The sequence below is a fragment of the Uranotaenia lowii genome, chromosome 1, assembly GCF_029784155.1.
Source record: "Uranotaenia lowii strain MFRU-FL chromosome 1, ASM2978415v1, whole genome shotgun sequence".
In the NCBI taxonomy this organism is placed as follows: Eukaryota; Metazoa; Arthropoda; class Insecta; order Diptera; family Culicidae; genus Uranotaenia; species Uranotaenia lowii.
The window spans coordinates 53,869,459-53,888,945 of NC_073691.1; the positions used below are offsets into that span (position 1 = coordinate 53,869,459).

The 19,487-nt window shown below is 32.8% G+C and overlaps 1 protein-coding gene across 2 annotated transcripts in view; it reads right to left on the bottom strand.

Moving 5' to 3' along the window:
- The window catches only part of LOC129738349 (alpha-2 adrenergic receptor-like), a 493,408-nt gene extending 474,487 nt beyond the window's left edge, over positions 1-18,921 (bottom strand). Inside the window, exons 1-2 of one of the 2 annotated variants that reach the window (XM_055729542.1) lie at positions 18,591-18,921; positions 16,515-17,086 (exon numbers count right to left, since the gene is read on the bottom strand). The gene's annotated coding sequence lies outside the window, so the exon portion shown is untranslated. Of the gene's footprint in view, positions 1-16,514 lie in introns of both variants that reach the window. The other variant, XM_055729535.1, reaches the window with a different exon arrangement.
- Between the last annotated feature and the right edge of the window lie 566 nt (positions 18,922-19,487).

Genomic DNA, 19,487 nt, shown 5'->3' on the forward strand with positions numbered 1-19,487 from the left:
AGCTATTTTTAAATAATTTTTTTGTGTCTTTTTAAGAGAAGCTTTCGGCCTTTCACTAGTTTGTCAACAAAATAATTAAATTTGAAAATTATGATCGATTTAAGAAAGATAATAGTTAAAATAAGTGAAACATCTATAAATTTCGTGCGCAGGTTTGTAAATTTGAAATTTCAAACTCTGAATATTTGGCCGCCGCAAATTTGAATATTGGGTCTTGGAAAGGGCAAAATGAAAAAAAATTGTTTTTCTTATTAAGTTAGACTTATCAAGCTTTCAAGAAGATTTTTTAATATAAAAAAACACAAAAAAATCAGGATTGAAGGACAAATCAAGGTTTATTTAAAGTATTACAAAAAAATCTTTAAAACAAAATATAAAATATAAAAAAATCAACTTTTCAGATGCATTTATTTCGATTTAAAACTTTTATAAATCCTGCAAAACAATTTCATAAACCTTTTAAAAATTATCTTTAATTAAATTGAGTAAAACTATTTTTAAAACAAAAGTTTAAATTTCCAAATTTGACAGAATGAGGCAATTATGAAAGCAATCTTTCATATTTTTTTTTCGCAGAACTTTAAAGTACTTGCGGTTTTGAGGAAACTTGATAATTGATTTAAAACCTTTGTTTTTAATTTTTTAAAATATGCAGAAATTTCTTAGATTATTTTAACACTAGTTTCAAAAGAAGTTTCAAAAATAAAAGCTATCGAGTAAAAGGATTCAGGGAACTCAAACCAACCAAAATGAGTTCTTAAATTATTTCAACTTAGAAAAAAGTTTCAATTTTGTGGCCTCGTTTAGTTTTTAAAAACCATTTTGAATGTGAAGTTGAGTATAAACAGAGGAGTCGAGCAAAACAATGAAAACATAACTGAGACTGAAATTGGTTTCTCGATAAATATTTCATATCAGGGTCGTAGGGAGAACCGTCTTATGGAGGGGGTTTTGGTGACCGGTTTTTTTTTTTCAAAGTTATTTATTGCTCAAAAAATGTGATAATGAAAATAAATAGAAAAACAATATAGTTAAGTACTACTTGATTATTAATTTTTAAGGATTTTTTCATACAATTTTTTTGTATGAAATTGTAACTTTAGAAAATACATCTCAAAATCTTGTAAATGGTAAGCAACATTTGTAAATGAAATCTTTAGGAATAAAACAAAAGGAACTCACTTTTATCAGTGATTGCAAACTTAGAATTTTCTCAAGAGTCTGGTAGATAAAGCTTATTTGATTTTAGCTTAGAATAAGTAGTTTTTTTTTGAGTAAGCATTTAAATTCTGTGAAAAAATATTCTAAAGTCAAATCAAATATGTTAAATCTACCAAACTCTTGAGTAAATTCAAAGATTTAAACCATCGATAAAAATAGAATAAATTTTCAAAAGTTAAATAAGAGATTTAAAAATTTCGATTCAATTTTGATGTTGCAAACCCAACGAACTCAATCCTAAGTTAAAATTACAGTTTGTAAGTTGGCTCTTGAAAAATTGCAATAAACTTAATGTTGTACAATACACCACAAAAATATGATATTTCTGTATAATTTGTTTTTCGTGAATATAAGATACATGTTTCTATCAACACATTTTTTTCATTAAAATCAATTCCATAATTAAATTTCCATGTTGAATTTTTAAAACATAAAATCGAGCAAAACATGCAAAATAAACTTTCATTCTTCATTTTATTCATGATTTTAAGTTGAATTTTATATAAAAATTGACTTCGATTGAAAATTTTAATTTGACACAAAATCAAATGTCCTAGGTCTATGCGATTTTAACAAAGTAAGGACTGCAAAGAAATCTAAGCCCGAAATTTGGCATTTTCTTTCTCAGAAACCACTGGACCACTGGCTTCTCAGCATGCGAAAAAAAACGAGATATCTCGTTGTTGGCCCGCTGTGTGTTAATTTATCAACGAAATAGTAATCTAAATCTGAATTTTGAATTTAAATTTTGTATTAGAATCTGAAACTGCATTTAATACTTGTATTTTGAATCTGTTTTCGAATTTCAATATGATCTCTGAATATAAACTTCAGATCACAATTTAAAATATGAGCCAAGAAGTGAAATTTGATTCAGAGCCCTCAGCCATAAATCAAATTAAATTCTGATGTTTTGGATTTCAATTTGACATTCAATCTGGAATGTGAATGTAAATCAGATTCATCATTAGGGAAAATAACATTTTATGAATTTCGAATAATGAATCAGATTCTGAGTTTTCAATTCTGAATCGCCATTTTGAATGTATGATATGTTTGAAATGTACATAAGAATTCAGCTAAAGAACTTCGAATCTGAATATGAATATGAAGAAAAATTCAACCTTGATGTTAAAAATGCATATGAGGAACTCAAAGCCAATGGGGTATACGTGCAAAATAAGTCGATTTTTAGTTAATAATGCCAAATTATTTTTCATATTTCAAACAATATTTGATGGTTATTTCAGGGTTTTTGTTTTAAATTCTTTAACGTTCAAATGAAAAATGCAATTTTTTGAAAAGCATATAGAAAATAACCAAACACAACAATTTGAAAGCATGTTTTAACGAAAAAGGCTTTTAAATATGTATACCCCTAGGCTTCAAGGGCCCATATGATAGGTTCGAAAAGCATGAATCAAATTTGGAATTAAATGAAAACTCTCATTGAAACCAGGATTTCTTTCTGAAAATAAAGAATCCTAAACGTAATACAGAAGCCGAAAAATGAAATCAGAAAGACAATCTGGATTTTGATAGTATGGAACCAGAACCTCCAATATGAGATCAATCTCATTTAACATTTAATATTCAGATTTGAGTTTCTATCTATAAGAGAGAAAATTTTGAAAAACTATAACAGAGCACTAAACTTTGGGATTAGTTTTCAAGGATTTGGCATCAGTTCTGAGTTTAAATTGTTACTCTTGATTCGTGAATAATAAAATTCAATCATAAAAATTTTATTTAGGTTTTGAAATTTTAGTGCAGAGTAGAAAACCTCGCTTGCTTTTCCTGGTTATGATCCCAAACACCAACACACCTTTTACACCAACTTTGTAGAACATAGTTAAGCTCTATCTTGTTAACTTACCTGGTTAAAATAATAGTTTAAAAAGCATGGAAAAATTGTGTTTTTTTTCGCTTTTTTTTTGTTGTAAGCTATACTTCACCTCAAAGTTCTACAGTGCTCAATTGAAAAAGACTCAAATGAGATATTCTAGTGACCAGTTCCATAAAAGTAAGTCACGGGTAATCACGGGAAAGCCAGAAATGCATTAATTCACAGACAAACGTTTGCAATGATCTATACTACCAGGTAAAAACCCGTGTTTTTCAAATTTATCTAGGAAATTTTAAAAAAATTGTCGATTTGAACAAATGCAAAATTTATAGAATACGGAAAATAAAATCCGCCAAAGATCTCATAACTTAAGATCTGTGAATTGTAAGCGAATTGAGAGAATATTCTCAAATAACAATATTACATTGAATTAACCACTAAAAAATTGCTGAGAACAAAGTTGATGTTCAGACTTTGCAATCTTCGTTTTCATTTTAATCGAAAAAAAAAATCAATGAAAGACATAAGGTTAAGTTCATGAACTTTTGACAAAAATTAACAATCTTATATTCTGGCTTGAAAACTCAAATTTGACTACATTTAACATACACGAATGCCTCCAACAACGCTATTAGTATGATTTTGTCTTTGAAAAAACTATTAAAAAGGTTAAAAAATGATCATAAAAAATAAATTGTTCTAGACCCCTCGATGGATTATTTCAAATTTAAGCTCAAATGAACGGGGAAAGTCTCAGCTTTTGAATGGTACAAAAATTAACGATGCCTTTTTTCAAAACAAAATTAAGTTTTCTTCCAGAGACTCCGTGCCATCAATAGATATCGCAAATATAGTCGAGTTACTTTGCCAAAGAAACCGATGATCTGCAACCAACCCTCAGGCCAGCAGTAAATTTTGACCACATAGGTGTGGTTACTGGCCCCCACAATCATCAATTAGTTTTTCCCACGACCCTGCCTAAACTCATGTTTTAAGGATATAATGGGGATTCAATTTAATTTCACTCAAAAAGTTTTGAAATTACTATCAGTTCCTACATAATTTAGGGCACAACTTATAAAGTTTTACTTAGAGGGGGTTTATCTACGAAAAATTTGATTGCTTTGAAACTTAGTTTAAAAATTGATTATTTTAAATGAACAAATATCGCTCCACAATTTGATGCGGCTCTAGTATCGAATTAGTACTTGTTCTCGAGCTCTGAATATTTTAAATAACTGCCCAACAGATAGACCATGGAAGCCGACCTTACTGTTGATGCCATAGCTGACAGTCGTTTTTTCAGTATATTTTTTTCATCGTCTTCACACCACAATTTCGACCCATTTCCGGAAACAGTTGTTCAAATCGTCTCAAATTCACCTCCCTCCACCATGATATTGTATTGACAGTTTTTCGAAGGTTTTATTTGTATTGAATTTTTTTTTAATCTATCGCTCGCTTTTTTCCGATATTGATGTTTCATAAATCCATAACGAAAAAACAAACCATCAATCATTTTTTCGCATTTTTGTTTGCGGGTAATGGATAGCCATCGTCGTCGTTCGCCATCGATGTCCCTTTTTTTAGGCGAGGAAACCCGGAAAACGCAACAGCACTTCTGAAAAGCCGCGCCATTGGTGTCAGAAGCTTCAAAACGACACCACATTCAATCGGTTCTAGTGCCTTTCGGTGTAAACTGGTGAAATAAAATAAATCGGACGCAAAAATGAAACAAATCGCCGCTAAGAGCGTTGTTTGTTAGATTTTTTTTATCTGTTTTAGAACCCTTGAAGTGAATAAGGAAGCCGACCTAGGTCGAGTCCTTCGTCAATCAAAATAATCCGATCACTTCTGTTTATTTCGAGGTTTTTTTTTAAATAAAACTGTTGAAAACTTCTCTTGTTTTTTTTTTCAAATAACTTTAGAAAAAAAAAATATACACAGCTTTATCAAACATCAATTGTACAACATCTCTTCAAATTCAAAAACATTTTAGTTTCAGTTACACCAAAAATACTACAATCAGCTTTCCAAAGCTCTCGCCTATCGTCGAGTGCTCTTGAATTTTTCGTATCGCCCATTGAAAAAAAAACTAAAGCCGGCAACATAAATTTTCAATCCAGGCGTCTCAATTCCAGTCCAGAACAAACAAAATTGCAAACACTAAACAAACAGATCAATCATGTCCCTAATTGAACCGATATCTCATTAATCGAATTCGAGGGGTGCCCTCCGATTTGATTCGCCGCGCAGATGATAATTATGAAATTGATTTATTAGAACCCAAACATAAGTATGTAGTGCCGAGCCGGGTGAGGTGGGTTTGTTTGCTGAATGGGCTTCCGTTTAATAACATTTCAAAAAACAAAACGGCCGCCGTTATTCGATTGAAATCCAACAGGTACGTACACACTGTTGTTTGTTGGTAATCACAATTAGCCATTATGTGATTATTGGACCAATCAATCGATGGAATCGTGGTGGAAGTTTGGGAGGATACAGGCGTGATTAATGGAAACCCGTATGGAGCAGAAAAACTAGCCCTATAAAGCTGGAAATGCGATTCAGACAGGTTTTTTTTTTCTAGCCCAGTATAGTTTCATGCTGGAAACAATACAAAAAGGAACTGAACAAAGCTCATTGGAAAAATAATCAATCAAAACTATCGGGGTCGGGGTATATTGTGAATCATGGTGTGGCAAATGGGTGTATCGAATTGAGCTTTTCCCACATTGAATTTTGTTATTAGATTTTTTTGACAATAACAGTCAGTTTAATATAGTTAATATTTTTTATTTTTTTATATTTTAATATTTTCAGTATCCAGTGTTCGGGGAGATGATTTTACATTTTTTTTCAAAATCGGCCAATAAAAACAACTAAAACTAGCTTCATTTAAAATTGTAACAAAAACAATTGCCTGTATTTCAGTTATTAATTATTGGATTCCCAGATCTATTTTAATACAAATTTAGGATTTGCTTTATACTTTTAAGAAAAAAAATACGGACAAAATTACAACTTTCCTGAGTGTTGACATTTTTGCATCCTTAGTAGACTCACAAGCACGAAAATTACTTTTGCGAGAGCAGGCATATTGAAGGCATCGAAGGAATAAAAAATAATATTTGGGCAATCTCTTGATAAATAGGTGTTAGAACTAAAATAAGTGTTTCAGTTTACAAGAAACTGAACTTACCACAACTAGTTTATATCTGTCAATTGTTAAAAAGATATCAGTTTTTTCATATTTAAACATCTTTCTAAAGGACACACATTTACGAATTGAGTTTTATCGGGATTTGATAAGAATTCATTTATCATAGGGAAGATATGGGCATAATGGTCACCTTAAGAAAAACGCTTATTTAACCATAGAAAATAGCTTTAATATTTTAATAACATCATTGTTTCGTGTTCAAACACTAAGTTGGTCTATTGCCTAATTGGCTGAAACTTGAAAAAGTAGATAAAAACGTTTAAAAATGCATTTTAATTTTTTTTGCCGAAAGCTGAAAACCAGTCATTGCAGGGACATAATGAGAACCCCCCTCTGGGCAGTATAAGCATCTTTAATCGGGGCACGATGAGTGTTTTCTGCCGGGGAATCTAGCAGCGAATTCAACTCGATGAAGTCAATTGAATAATAGAGCTACAATTTGACTTGTTTCATTTGACGGTTTGGCCTAGAGTCGATGGGCGCGCTCACTATCCCGGTATACGATTTCTCATGCGTTAAACAGAGAAAGCAATAGCCTTCACTAATCTAATTTCACTCCGATTAGCAGTCATTCTTATGGAAATCTGTGTAAGAGTAAAGAGCAAGCTTTATTTTTTTTAGCAGGGCCAAGCCCAATTGGATGGTGTCGGAGAGATAATCAGAGGCCCAATCGTCAGATGTAAACTAGTCATGCTATAGCTCTATAATTCAGTTGACTACATCGAGTTGAATTCGCTGCTAGATTATATGGCAGAAAACGCTCATCGTGCCCCGATTGATAGTGCTCTGTTCGCCTCGAGTCAACATATTAACCTTCCCATGCCGTTCGCAAAATATCCGTTTCGGGGAAATTTGAGTTGTAGTTTGATTTCGTTCTCCTGGCTGTAATTGTTAACCGATTTTGATGATATTATATTCATTGTGTAGGTAATTTATTCTTATTACTCAAAATTTTAAAATAAAGTCGATATGTATTACCAAGTTATCGGAAACTTGTTCAGAAAGTAAAAAGTCCGAAAAATCAATTTTATATTTAAAATGCTCATAACTTTCTACAGCTTTTCTGTATTTAAGTGTTTCATTGATGTTTGAAACCGTCAAGAATCCATCTATTCGACAGTGTATAGATATGTTGGGGTCCAATGAAAGTTTTGACCGCTATCTCAGATCTTCCGGTAGAAAAAAATCTAACTTCAAAAAAACGATATCCATTTTTTGCTTTGCATAGCTGTATTTCATTTCCCAATGAACCGATTTTCAAAACTCAGATTTCAATTTTTTGACGTTAGTTTGATCATTATTTTCATAGAACATACTTGGTCTGTCAAAATTCATAGTTCTTCAGTATATTGGAATGATGATAAAGAGATTTTAAATGTGCGCTTCGGGTCATATTGACCCGAACGACATGGGAAGGTTAAAGTAAAAACGCGTTTTAAAATCGATTAAAGTGAAAAATCAATAATTTTATGATGGTGAAAATTGAGAAACAATGTGTTCATAATGTTGCAGTGCGTACGTTATAGATCAAGATTTAAATGTCATGAAAGCTTATTTTGTGGTGCTCAAAAATTATGATATTTTCATCACTTGAGAAGCTACCTGTTTTTTTTTTCAACATTTCCGTAAAGATGAAAAGAAGATTTCTTTTTTGGTGAAAAACTTATTCTATAGGAAGTACGAAACAAATCCTTATGCAAATTTATTTTAGAAAATAGATACTTTTGTAAAAAAGAGGAGTGCTTATTATGCCTCGGGTGCTCGTTGTGCCCTTATCTCTCCTATTTCTTTCTCAGGTGAATAAGTTGGTTTCTTGACTTTTGGCCTGATGTTTTTGCAAAAGTACGTTTTCCTGGTGTGATATTTCTCAAAAGGTGTTCTGGAGATCGAAAAAATGCAACTTATAAAATTTTATTTCCCACAGCAATGAACTTTAAATTTGTTAAAAACGTAGGTGCAAAATTTTTGCAATTTAACCATGGACAAAGAATCGTAATTATCAAAATTTCAAAGCAAAACACTCTTTATAATAAAAAACACAATGATGTCATTTGCTTGCAAGGAAATTATTCCTTATTCCCTACGCATCACAGCATACTAAAATATAAATAATCAAATTCAGAATATTTATTTGATTATTTTGAATATTCAGAAACTGATAAGGAGTTGAAATTTTCATGCAGCTCTGTAGAGTTTTAACATTATTATTGGAGAAAATAATTCCTTATTCTTCCAAACAAATGATTTATTGAAGAAACATATTTCTAGCGTAACATTTCATAAGAGCAAAACTAGCAGTTAGCTCGAAACAAAAAAAAAAACGCGTTTGAAATTTCGGAACATCTTATGAAATCCTATTTAAAAAAAATCGACCATTTTTGTTCAACAAAATAAAAAGGTGTACATTATGTTCAATTATTGTTCGTTGGTTAATCAAGAAGTTTTACTTTTTTTTACTAATTTTAAGATTTTTTCGAGTTTGACCCTTTGTGGTTTACGATTCGAGTAACGCCTGAAAGTATCGCTCAATTTTAAAGTTTTCTGTTTTAATTTTGAAGTTTTGCCCTTTGGTCCTACAAAAAAAACCTAATTAGGCCGTTTTGTCACCCACGGTCGTCTCAGTTACGTCTGTTGGCCCTACACGAATAGAAAAATTAAACCCATTTCGAATAGGCATAACTTCACGTTCCAACGAAAATGCATCAACAGAAGTTTCGCCCAATTGAATTTTATCAATTTATTGAAAGTTTTAAGGGATTTAAAGATGAAATGCAGCAGCAGCCTTAGATATCTGCGCTTTTCAGGGGCAATTCCGTCTTATTTCCACCGGAAGGCCAAATCAAAACAATCAGCAGCAGCCTTAAATATCTGCGCTATTTGTGCTTATTCTACCAACCACGCCATTGTCGTGATTTTACGAATCTCAATTCAGAGATTCTCTTAAACAGGTCTGTCGCTCGCAAGAATAGATCAATGACTCCCTTTGTTTTGTTTGTTTGTCAAGTGCTGCCAAAATAGCAAATGTTCTCATAGAAATTTATTTTATTTTATTCATCTACACTGTTGCCGAATACAACTATTATTTTATTTTATTCCTAATTAAATTTGATTTATTTTCTGTATATTCTTCATCTCATCCCCACAGAAACCACGTTTAATAGGTGAAGTGCAACCGCGTACATCTGGGATGACCGTTAACTCGATTTGTTTACATTTGGAAGTTTCACCCTTTTGAAATGTTACCCTTGATTTGTTACATTTGAAAATAAAAGAAAGTTAATAACCAACGAATAAACCATTCCAAATCTGTAATAAAATTGTAAAATTGTAAACAAAATTCCTCTCAAATGTAATCAGCGGTTTGTAGTTTCGATCCAAACGATAAAACTTTTTTATTTTACTTTAAAAAAAATCATTTTTTTGATAATTTTTGCATTGAAATGATTTTTTTTTTGTATAAAATGAAAGCCGCTTTTTGTTCACGATGGCACATACATCTTTTGCAAATGTTATCTCGAATTTTGAAATTTTGGAAGTAGAATACAAGGTCATTGCATCATAAAGTAGGATATGATTGATATCAACCGATCTAGTGATCGATAAATTCACTTTTTCTGTTCAACGCGCTTCAGAGGATTTATAGAATTCTTTAAGGAAAAAGAATTGGACTGAAATAATAATGTGCCATGGACCAGCTATTAACTTCTTCAGTTTGGAGAAAATGACAATCCGCCTTTTGATAAGCAGTCCAATGCATTAAAAATAAATTCTTTTTAAAAATCATAATGATTGGTGGATTCTTTGTATTAGAAGGTTAAAAAATGTTGAGTTCATTTGAATAAAAAGGGAAAACCATGCGAAAAACATTGTTTATTAAAAAAAAATGCAAATTTAGCCTGCAATTATCATTTCCAACCAAGTTAACCATTCTGAAGCGGTCAATATGAAATCAGAAAGCTCAAAGATTTATTTTGGAGATTCTTCCAGATCTTTTGCAAGGTCTCTAAGTGACTATTCCTTTTAAAAATTCGTTAGAGCTACTTGACCACTCATGAGTACTTTAGAAAGAGCAAAAACGTCAAGATCTTGTATGTATGTAATAATGAGAAGAATGTAAAAATAAGAAGTTTGGATCAAATAAAGATTAATATCTGATTAATTTATGGTCCGTAGTACAATTTTTAAAAGTGATTCTTTTTTTTGCCGACAGCTGAAATTTGGGTAAGATTTTCTTTCTTTGCCCTTAAAAAATTGAATTGAATATCGTATCATTTTTTTCCTGTCATAAATTTCAATGTTAAGATGAGCAAGCAATTTATTTGGTCATTAAACATTATCAAAAAAAATCGTAAAAGGCTTCAAAATCTATCTACTGATGAGGTTTTTTAAGGTATTTTGGAAAAAAAAAACAGCAGACTATCAAATATGATAATTTTTATTTCTATTTATTTGCAATGACATCTGCAGTAAAATAATTTTCTTCGTTCTGAAGATTATTCCTTGAATTTTTAACCAAAGCGCCTTAATACACAAAATTTGCAACGAAATGTTTTGTACACCGAAACACTTTATTTTAATGTTTTTGTTACGTAGATGCCACGAGGTGTTACGCTTTCGGTATTAAAAATGTTCATTAAATTGCAATCCCTACCTGGCTTTCGTAAATTCATATTTTCATCAAAGTGTTTGGTGTCGTTCAATTGGCGCCCCGTTAATGTGAAAAGCAATTACATCAATTCACATTGAAAAATTCCAAGGTTTCGGAAACTAAATTGAACTATCAGCAATTTTGTCGTGTGAAAATAGTAGAGTAAAGAGTGGGGAAAATAGCTTAAAATTTCTCTGATGAGATGACCAAAACAAAACTGATTTGTGATATTTTTTTCTCGATGTGATGCTCAGCGAATTCCGTTTGACGTCGACAGCATTGAGCGTCACAACGAAATTCATTCTGCTGCTGAATTGATACTCACTGTATTAATATCAAATATATTCGGAATAATTGCAAATCTGAATAACTGAAATTCATCAACAAGTAACAAAATTTAAAAAAAAAAACTTTATCGGTATTCTGAACCTGGGATAAGTTTTTAAGGTATAGATCCGGTATAGATAATTCAGTGGTCGGCAACCTTTTGAGTCCGAAGAGCCAAAAACCTCAAGTTTTCAAAATTTTAGAGTTTGAAAGAGCCATATTTAAAATTTATTGTTTTTGTTTTTTAATTAAAAAATCAAAATATATGAATGATCAATGAACATTAGTTTTACGAAAATAACTTTAAACCCATGAGAGTTTTTTTTTAACTCCTGGATTTTTCTTTTCAATCTGTTTTTGATTACCATGAAGAAACTGGATTTTCTTCTGGATCGTAAACTCTTATAACATGGTTTGATTGTATATAAAATTTAATACGTTGACAAACATCGAATCAAGAAAGTTTTAAGTGCATATACAGCTTAAATGAATACTTTTCATTATTTTAATGTGAAAGATTTGAACATATCAACGAAAGCAGCATATTAATAAATTCTTCGACAAAGAAAAGCTTTTAAAAGAACAAAGAAAAAGGAAATTTGTTTTAAAATTATCATGCTTTTTAAAGGCATTCCCCAGATATAGTTAATCCTTTCCAAAATCTAGAAGTATGAGATAAAAATCAACTAAAACTTATGTAGTTGAAAGTTTAAATCTTCAGAAATTGTGCTCCTGACAACTGGTAGAAATTTAAAAATTCTTGACGTCAGGCGAACGTGTCTTCTGAATTTTATGAATCTGAAAAATTCAAAATTTTCATTTTGTGTCACATGTGATTCTTCAGTATTGTGCGTCCAAATGGATGAAAAATTTAATTCGAAAGATTGTATATTATTTTTCAACGTTTGCTTAAGCTTAGCTTACTGGATAAATGTTGTTTAACCAGTATAAATCTGTAAAAATGAAATTTTGTAGAAAATTCGTGAAGGAAAATTCTCAGAAAATAAATAAAAAACAGTACATTTTTACAGAAAAAAATCAGTTTGAGGATATTTTTAAAGTTTCAAAACAAAAAATAATAAAGATATATCAACGGTGATAAACTCTTAATCGAAAATTTAAAAAAAAATTATGTTCGTTACTGAAACATCGTTCAAAATTTTCGTGCTTTTGGTAAATATTCGTTGCACGCATCATAAAGTTTTAGATATGTTCTCAAACTTACAGGTTTTCAATTTTTTTTTCAATACAATTAAAATTAAATTTTAAAAACAACTGCTCCGGAGAAGCATTGTCAATTTGGTTATTAACAACAAATATTTAGCTTGTGATTAAATTTTCAAATAGACTTTCAGAATTGAAATATTCGTTCATTCTCAATGCTAATTCGAGTTGGAAAAGGTGTCAAACTTTAATTTGTAATGCTCAATTCTCAGTTTTGGAATTTTATATTTCAATTTCATGTATTTATTCGCTTTTTTAAACCCGTTATCTATCGACCAGGCTTTCCAGACATTTTCTGTAAATATCGGGCTTATAAATTTAAAACTCAAAAAAATATACGTATTTTCCATAGAGATCCAAGAGATGAGCTGAAAAATAAACAAACAAAAAATTATTTTTACGAAGGCACATCATCGCACAGTGGTCAAAAATACGAAAAACGTGATCGTTGCTTATAACTTTTTTAGGTCACATTTGAGCATATTGGTGTCGTCGGAGAAGTTTGTCAATAAAATCAGTTCTTTAATAAAAAACTATTATTTTTCTGATTAATCCCCCTACAAGTGAGATAAAATTTCTTACTTCTCTGTTATAGGTTTTAGCTCTTTGATGTCTTCGACAAACTTGTTTAAAATCAAATTTTCTACAACTTTGTCTCGAGTGTCAAGTTTCTAAAATAATTTTTATCCGAGATATCGGTAAAATAAGAAACTTAACCTCTTAAAATCAGTTTATTAATAATAACTTTTTTCAGTTAATTTAAAGTTTAATAATATGTTCAACAAAGTTGTTTGTGTTACTAGAATACACAACTTTGTTGAACATTTCAAGTTTGTAAAATGTGATACTGCAGAGCTATGTTATAAAAATTACCGAAAATAGGGCTTTTTCACGCCTTATTTTACAAACACCGGGCAAAATCGGGCAGCCCGCTTTAAATGCGAAATAAAGTCGAAGGTTTCGTCTACAAGATGCAGGTACAACATAGGAACATATTATTAAACTTTAAATTAACTGAAAAAAGTTATTATTAATAAACTGATTTTTAGAGGTTAGGTTTCTTATTTGGCCGATATCTCGGATAATAATTATTTTAGAAACTTGGCATCTGAGACAAAGTTGTAGAAAATTTGATTTTAAACAAGTTTGTCGAAGACATCAAAGAGCTAAAACCTATAACAGAGAAGTTAGAAATTATATCTCACTTGTAGGGGATTAATCAGGAAAATAATAGTTTTTTATTAAAGAGCTAATTTTACTGACAAATTCCTCCGAAGACATCAATATGCTTAAATGTGACCTAAAAAAGTTATAAGCATCGATCACGTTTTTCGTATTTTTGACCACTGTGCATCGGTTCAAATTTCAGTCTACAATTAAAAAAAATGCATGCAAGTATATTAAGCTATTTAGCTAAAACAAGTGGAAAATTTGGAATTTCGTAAAAATTGTGAATAATCTTGGAAAAAACTGAGCCTTTCTCCTCAATATCCGGGCAACCGGACCGGACCTGGCATCTCCCATTTTTTTTCTTTGAAAATCTGGGCAAGCCCCGGGTAAAACTGGAATGCTAATGAGGCATGTCCGTAAAAATGGGGGGCGTTTTGGGGGTTTAAACCCTCCCTCATAAGGGTCCAGGAAAAGCAAGCGAGTTGTTTTACTCTACATTCAATTTTAAATTCTCGATGATTAAGTAAGGCTATTCGAGAGTAACAAACTTGACTTAGAACTGATGCCAAAACCTTCAAAACTAATCCCAGGTTCAGAATTCTTCAATAGATTTTCAAATTTTTTCACACTTGATGATGGAAACTCAGTTCTTTATATTGAATTTTAAATGAGATTTAATTCATTCCGGAAATTCTGGTTCCATACCCTCAAAATCATAATTGTATTGTTTTGCAATTTAATTTCCATACAAATTTTGATTCATGATTTGATTTGATTAAATGATAATTTTCAGAATTTGGTAAAAAAAAGCATATAAGAAATCGCTAAGGGTATTTGTTTCGTTTAACGATTCGAAATTCTCGAACTTAATTCTTATGTAAAATTATGGTAAAGCCGAGCTTCAAAAGGCGATCAGAACTGAAAACTCGGAACGAGATCTTCATTCGGAACTCATATTTAAGTTTAGATTCACAAATCGGATGAAAAAAAAATTCAATAATGATTGGATCCCAAAACATCCTAATTTAAATTATTGGGGTCATGGTTGAGGGCTCTGAAACATATTTCAAATCTTAGATCATTATTTAGTTCTGATTTGGAATTAAGCTCAAGAAAACGTATTGCAATGGATTGCTATTAAAAATTAAAGTTCCGATTCAGATGGTAAATTAGTTTTACAATAAACATAAAAATATCAAGATGGCTATTCTATTGAGGAATTCAATGTCAAGAGATCACAAACTTATAATGCTGATAGGTAACGTTATTTCTTTTTTTTTGCTGAAGATCACAAATATGTGGCAAAATTTGATTTTATTTAGAAGTTTGTGTTATAAAAAAACTGATTTCTATTTATTAAAAACCAACAACAGGATTTATGTTTTAGAATTGATTTTAAATGAGGAATGTTTGCCGATAAAGAAACATGAACGTGAAAAAATCTGCAGGGAATTTCATATTTTTTCAGTGTATTGGTTAGTTTTTCTAAATCACAGCTTTTAGATATTCAAATTTCGAACTGAAATTATGAATGTGGATTTGCAAGAATCAGACTTGCAAAGAAAAATTTGATATTTAACTTTCACTTTTGAAAATTTTATATTTTTTCCATTGATGGTTGAATTGAAATGGTTGATTAATTCCAAAAAGATTTTGAAAATTTCAACTGATAAATTTTCATAGTGGGCAAAAAAGTGATTGCAAGTCCTTTAAATATAAAATTTGATGTAGGTTACGTTGTTTGCTGACAAAACAGAGGCTGTCTAAGAACTGCATTATTGTAGTTGATAATCCTTGATTTTTCTGTGGTTGTGTTCGATTGATTCAAAAACATACAAACGTTTTGGAAATAAATAATCTGAAGATAGTTTAGTTTTGATGTTTTAAGACAACAGTTTTTCTTTGCATGTACGGTTGTTGATGGTTTACTAATTATTGATCTCTAAGTTGATGCTTCAAAAACAGTAAAAAGCAAAAAATATATAAAATTGAACTTTCAAAATTGCTATTTTGCCATTTGGTCCTTACCGCTATAATAATAGCGCAGCTAACTAAAGAGCCGCAGCTTTACATCAAAAGAGCCACATGCGGCTCACGAGCCGCAGGTTGCCGACCTATGAGATAGGTTAAAGCTTAAAAGTCCGCTAACCTAGTGTAAATAAGGATATTTTTGCAAAACAGAATATCTTGATAAATTATGATGCGTTGAGTTTTTTTTGTTTTAAACTGTAAGCTTTAACTATTTTCAATATTGTTTGTCTATTTAATTACTCCACATCCAAAATTTAACAAACATTTAGAGTTTATTTAAGCCTCAAACTGCTCCTGTCATGAAACTCCCATTGAGTGATTCATTTTCCAGACAAAAAAAATTGGAATAAAAATTTCAAATTTTTTTTTTAAATAATTATGATTCTTCATTTTTTTTTCTTCGAAATTTGGTTCAGAATTAAGTATTTTCAATTCTATTATTTGTTGAATAGTACATTTTAAAATAATCTAATGGATCTGGCTAAAACACGTCTTTTTAAACAAGTCTCCTATGTTCTCGAATGAATGAGAATTTGATAAATGAACCCGAAAATGACTTATGCTATTAATTCCAAAGTAAAGCATGCAACCACAATAGCAGCTATTAAAAGCCACTTGATTTATAAAATTTCATTTTTCGTGAAAATAATCCATTTTTTAAATAAATAAAACCAAATTGATAAAATCAGGAAATTTGAATTCTTGAGCTAAAAATGTTTGAAATATTTTTTTTTTTCAAGGTTAGGTTTCAGAATAAATATTCTTTAAATGTTTTATAGAATTTTCAAGTTTAAGCCCTTATATTCTTCCAAACTGATGCTCACCGTTAATCAGCGCTCGATCCTTTGCTTGTTGTTCCAACTTTAATCTGCCACCAGTAGTGTTCGAGCGTCTTCACTCCGGAGCTGCTTCCTCGGCCGTTTCCGTTTTCTTCCTTCCAGAAAATCTCTATGCTGCTGCAGCAATAGCAATAATTGTATCTACTAGTGAGTGCCGTCTTATCTCAGCCCGAAACGAAACGCCTCGGATAAGCACTTTCACTCAACAACCCGCATTTCATATCAGCAGAGCTGTTGTGTGCGAGAATGCATTCCCGTAGAATGCCAGCGCCAGTATCCAGCTAAAAGGACGAGATAAAAACGGAAAGCAACAAGCAGCTTCCTTGCTTCTAGTTTTGCCACCTTTCAGCACCCAACACCAACAATTTATCTACCTTCCTCAATTTTTGTTGTTGCTTTGCTTTCTTCTCGTTTCGCTTTCTCCGTTGCTTTGCTCGAAGCTTTCTTCTATCACCTTAAGCTTCAGCTCCAGTAAATCCCCAACAGCATCCCACCAAGCTTAAATCTTTCCGCAGGAAAGGGGATGGTGTTGAAATTTCCTAACACAAAACACAACACTTCAACGATGATAACACACAGCACCTCAGAGAGAGAGGGAGGGGTTCCGTGGATTGAATAAAGCTTCAAGGATACACTTTCACGTTAATATATAGGAAGGTAGGAACACAGAAACACACTCACATCGGCACAATTGAAGGAAGACCAAGAAGAGGGAAAGACGAATGCTTCGGTTGTCTTCTTTGCCGCTATTCTTGTGCTTTCGCCTTGCTGAGTAGCTGGGGCTCGATTTCTATCTCGGGAAGGGGGTCCTAGATGGAGAAGATTCACCGTTTCGTTTTTCCCAGCATCATTTATCTTCCTCAAGCGAAACCCGAAAACGTGCCGCTCTTCTTCTAGTTGTTGTTTATGCTGTTGCTGTCTGCTTCTGCCGTTTTTCCTATTGTTGAACGAGTGATAACAACAATTTTCTCGTAAAATACACGTTGTTGTTTGTTTCGGTGTGCATGTATCGGGGTATTATTTGATGGTTTGTTTGTATGAGAGATTCCACAAAATTCGCGCACGCTGAGCTTGGCAAACTTTGTTCCCCTTTTCGTGAAGTAAATCAACAGAAAAAAAAACAAACAACCACTTTGGCACTTTTCGAATTGGTTTTCTTATTATTTTTTATTTCAAAGGTTTCCAACCCTTGGACTTTTTTTCTTCTGCTTCTCTTATTTTGATGTTATCTTTAGCAATGGCTTTCTCCCCAATTCCAAAAACTGGTTCTTCCACTTGTTGGTTTTGTTGGTTAGAAAGTTTTCTTCGGCTTTTGATGTACTTTCACTGGCCGGAAAATCCCTTCGGATCCGGTTTTTGTGTTTTATTTTCAAATTTCCGCTTTGCGGAACAACAACGGCAACAAAGTCTCGGCAAGGGTTCCAGTTTTCGGGGGTAGCTTTAAACTTTTCGGTGCCAGAAATTTCGCTCTGTTTCGCGCGATCCGGTTCGTTCCCGTTTTACCATAAATCATGAAAAACTAATTCCATCCCGATTTCCGGCGCTAGTCCTCGGCCCCAGTAATCAAATAATCGTCCTGATCCAATCACCGATGGTGTCACGAATTTCCCAACCATCTGCCCTTTTTTTGGGGAAAAAGGATTTCCGCGGTCCCAAGAAAGAGGACCCACTTCCAGATCAATCCAGCCACGTAAAAAGCACCACTTTGAGCCACTTTTAGCCTAGCATTATTTATTCACGACACGACACTGTCATCTCTTCCCGGTAGTCGTCGCACTTCGGCGAACGTTCTATTCTGCGGTGGCCGGGATCGATTTCCGCTCCAATCCAGCAGCTACCTTCTTGGTCCTGCCTTGTGACGACGCATAGTTCATCACCACGAACCTTCTCGAGAGCTCATTGATCGATGGAGAAGCAATAGCGGAAAAAAAAATAAAAATAGACGATCCGGCTCGAATGACCATTTATCAACACCACCCTCCTGGAAACAACTGGAAACCGGAACCTGACGCCGAGAGTCTCTCGAGCCAAACAGGGGGGGACAATCAAACAGGGAACTACCTTTTCCCCGCGGGCTATCAATCGGTCCAGATCGATGATGGCCTTTTCAGCAGCACCCAAACAACTTCTTCATCTTAAGAGATTTTTCACACACAACCCCCTTAAAAACAGCTTCCAAGCTGCAGCTGCACCGCACAAATCCGAATAGCAAACAAAAGCCTCAAACGCACTACACCTTTACTAAGCCTTAGTTTTGCTCCATTTAATGAAAGGATTCTTCTTCCCCAATTTTACAAGTTAGTTCGTGGGGGTCTGTCTGTCTGTCTTTCTGGCTGTCTCCGTGTGGTTCCGCGAATTTGGGTCGGTCTACTTGCCGTTACTTGCCCGGGACGAGTCGAAATCCGTACTGCCGAGCCGGGGCGTCCGGTGCCAGTTGAAAACCCTGTGCCAGTTGGTTGGGTCGAAGTTTTTCCCCGGACCCCCCATCATCAGTCCTACCATCAAACTCGGAAGAAAAGTTCTCTCTCGTTCTCCTAGAACTCACAGCCCCAAAAGAGAGACATCGATGCGGGGGGTGATTCGTGGAAAGTTGTCGTTTGGGAGAGTGAGTTACTACAGAATCATCGGTGTGTTGTTTACCTTTGCAGCCTAGAGGCGCGTCACGGTTCGGTCTTAACCTTAAGGCAGATGAACGGGCGATAATCTACTCCCAATCTCCCCACTTTGAACTAGGTTTCTTTGAATTTTTCTACGCTTTCTGGAGAAAATACTCAGTTTTTTGAGGAAAACCACATGTTTGGGAGCGATTGAAGAATGCAGATGGGTATATTTTACAAAAAACTGGTCACCATCATTTGAAATTATTTTCACTCAAGAACACCAATTCAATCAATTTTCAATGCAGACAAAAAAAAACAGAAAAAACTGGAGTTGATTTGAAGGCAATGAACGCGTTGG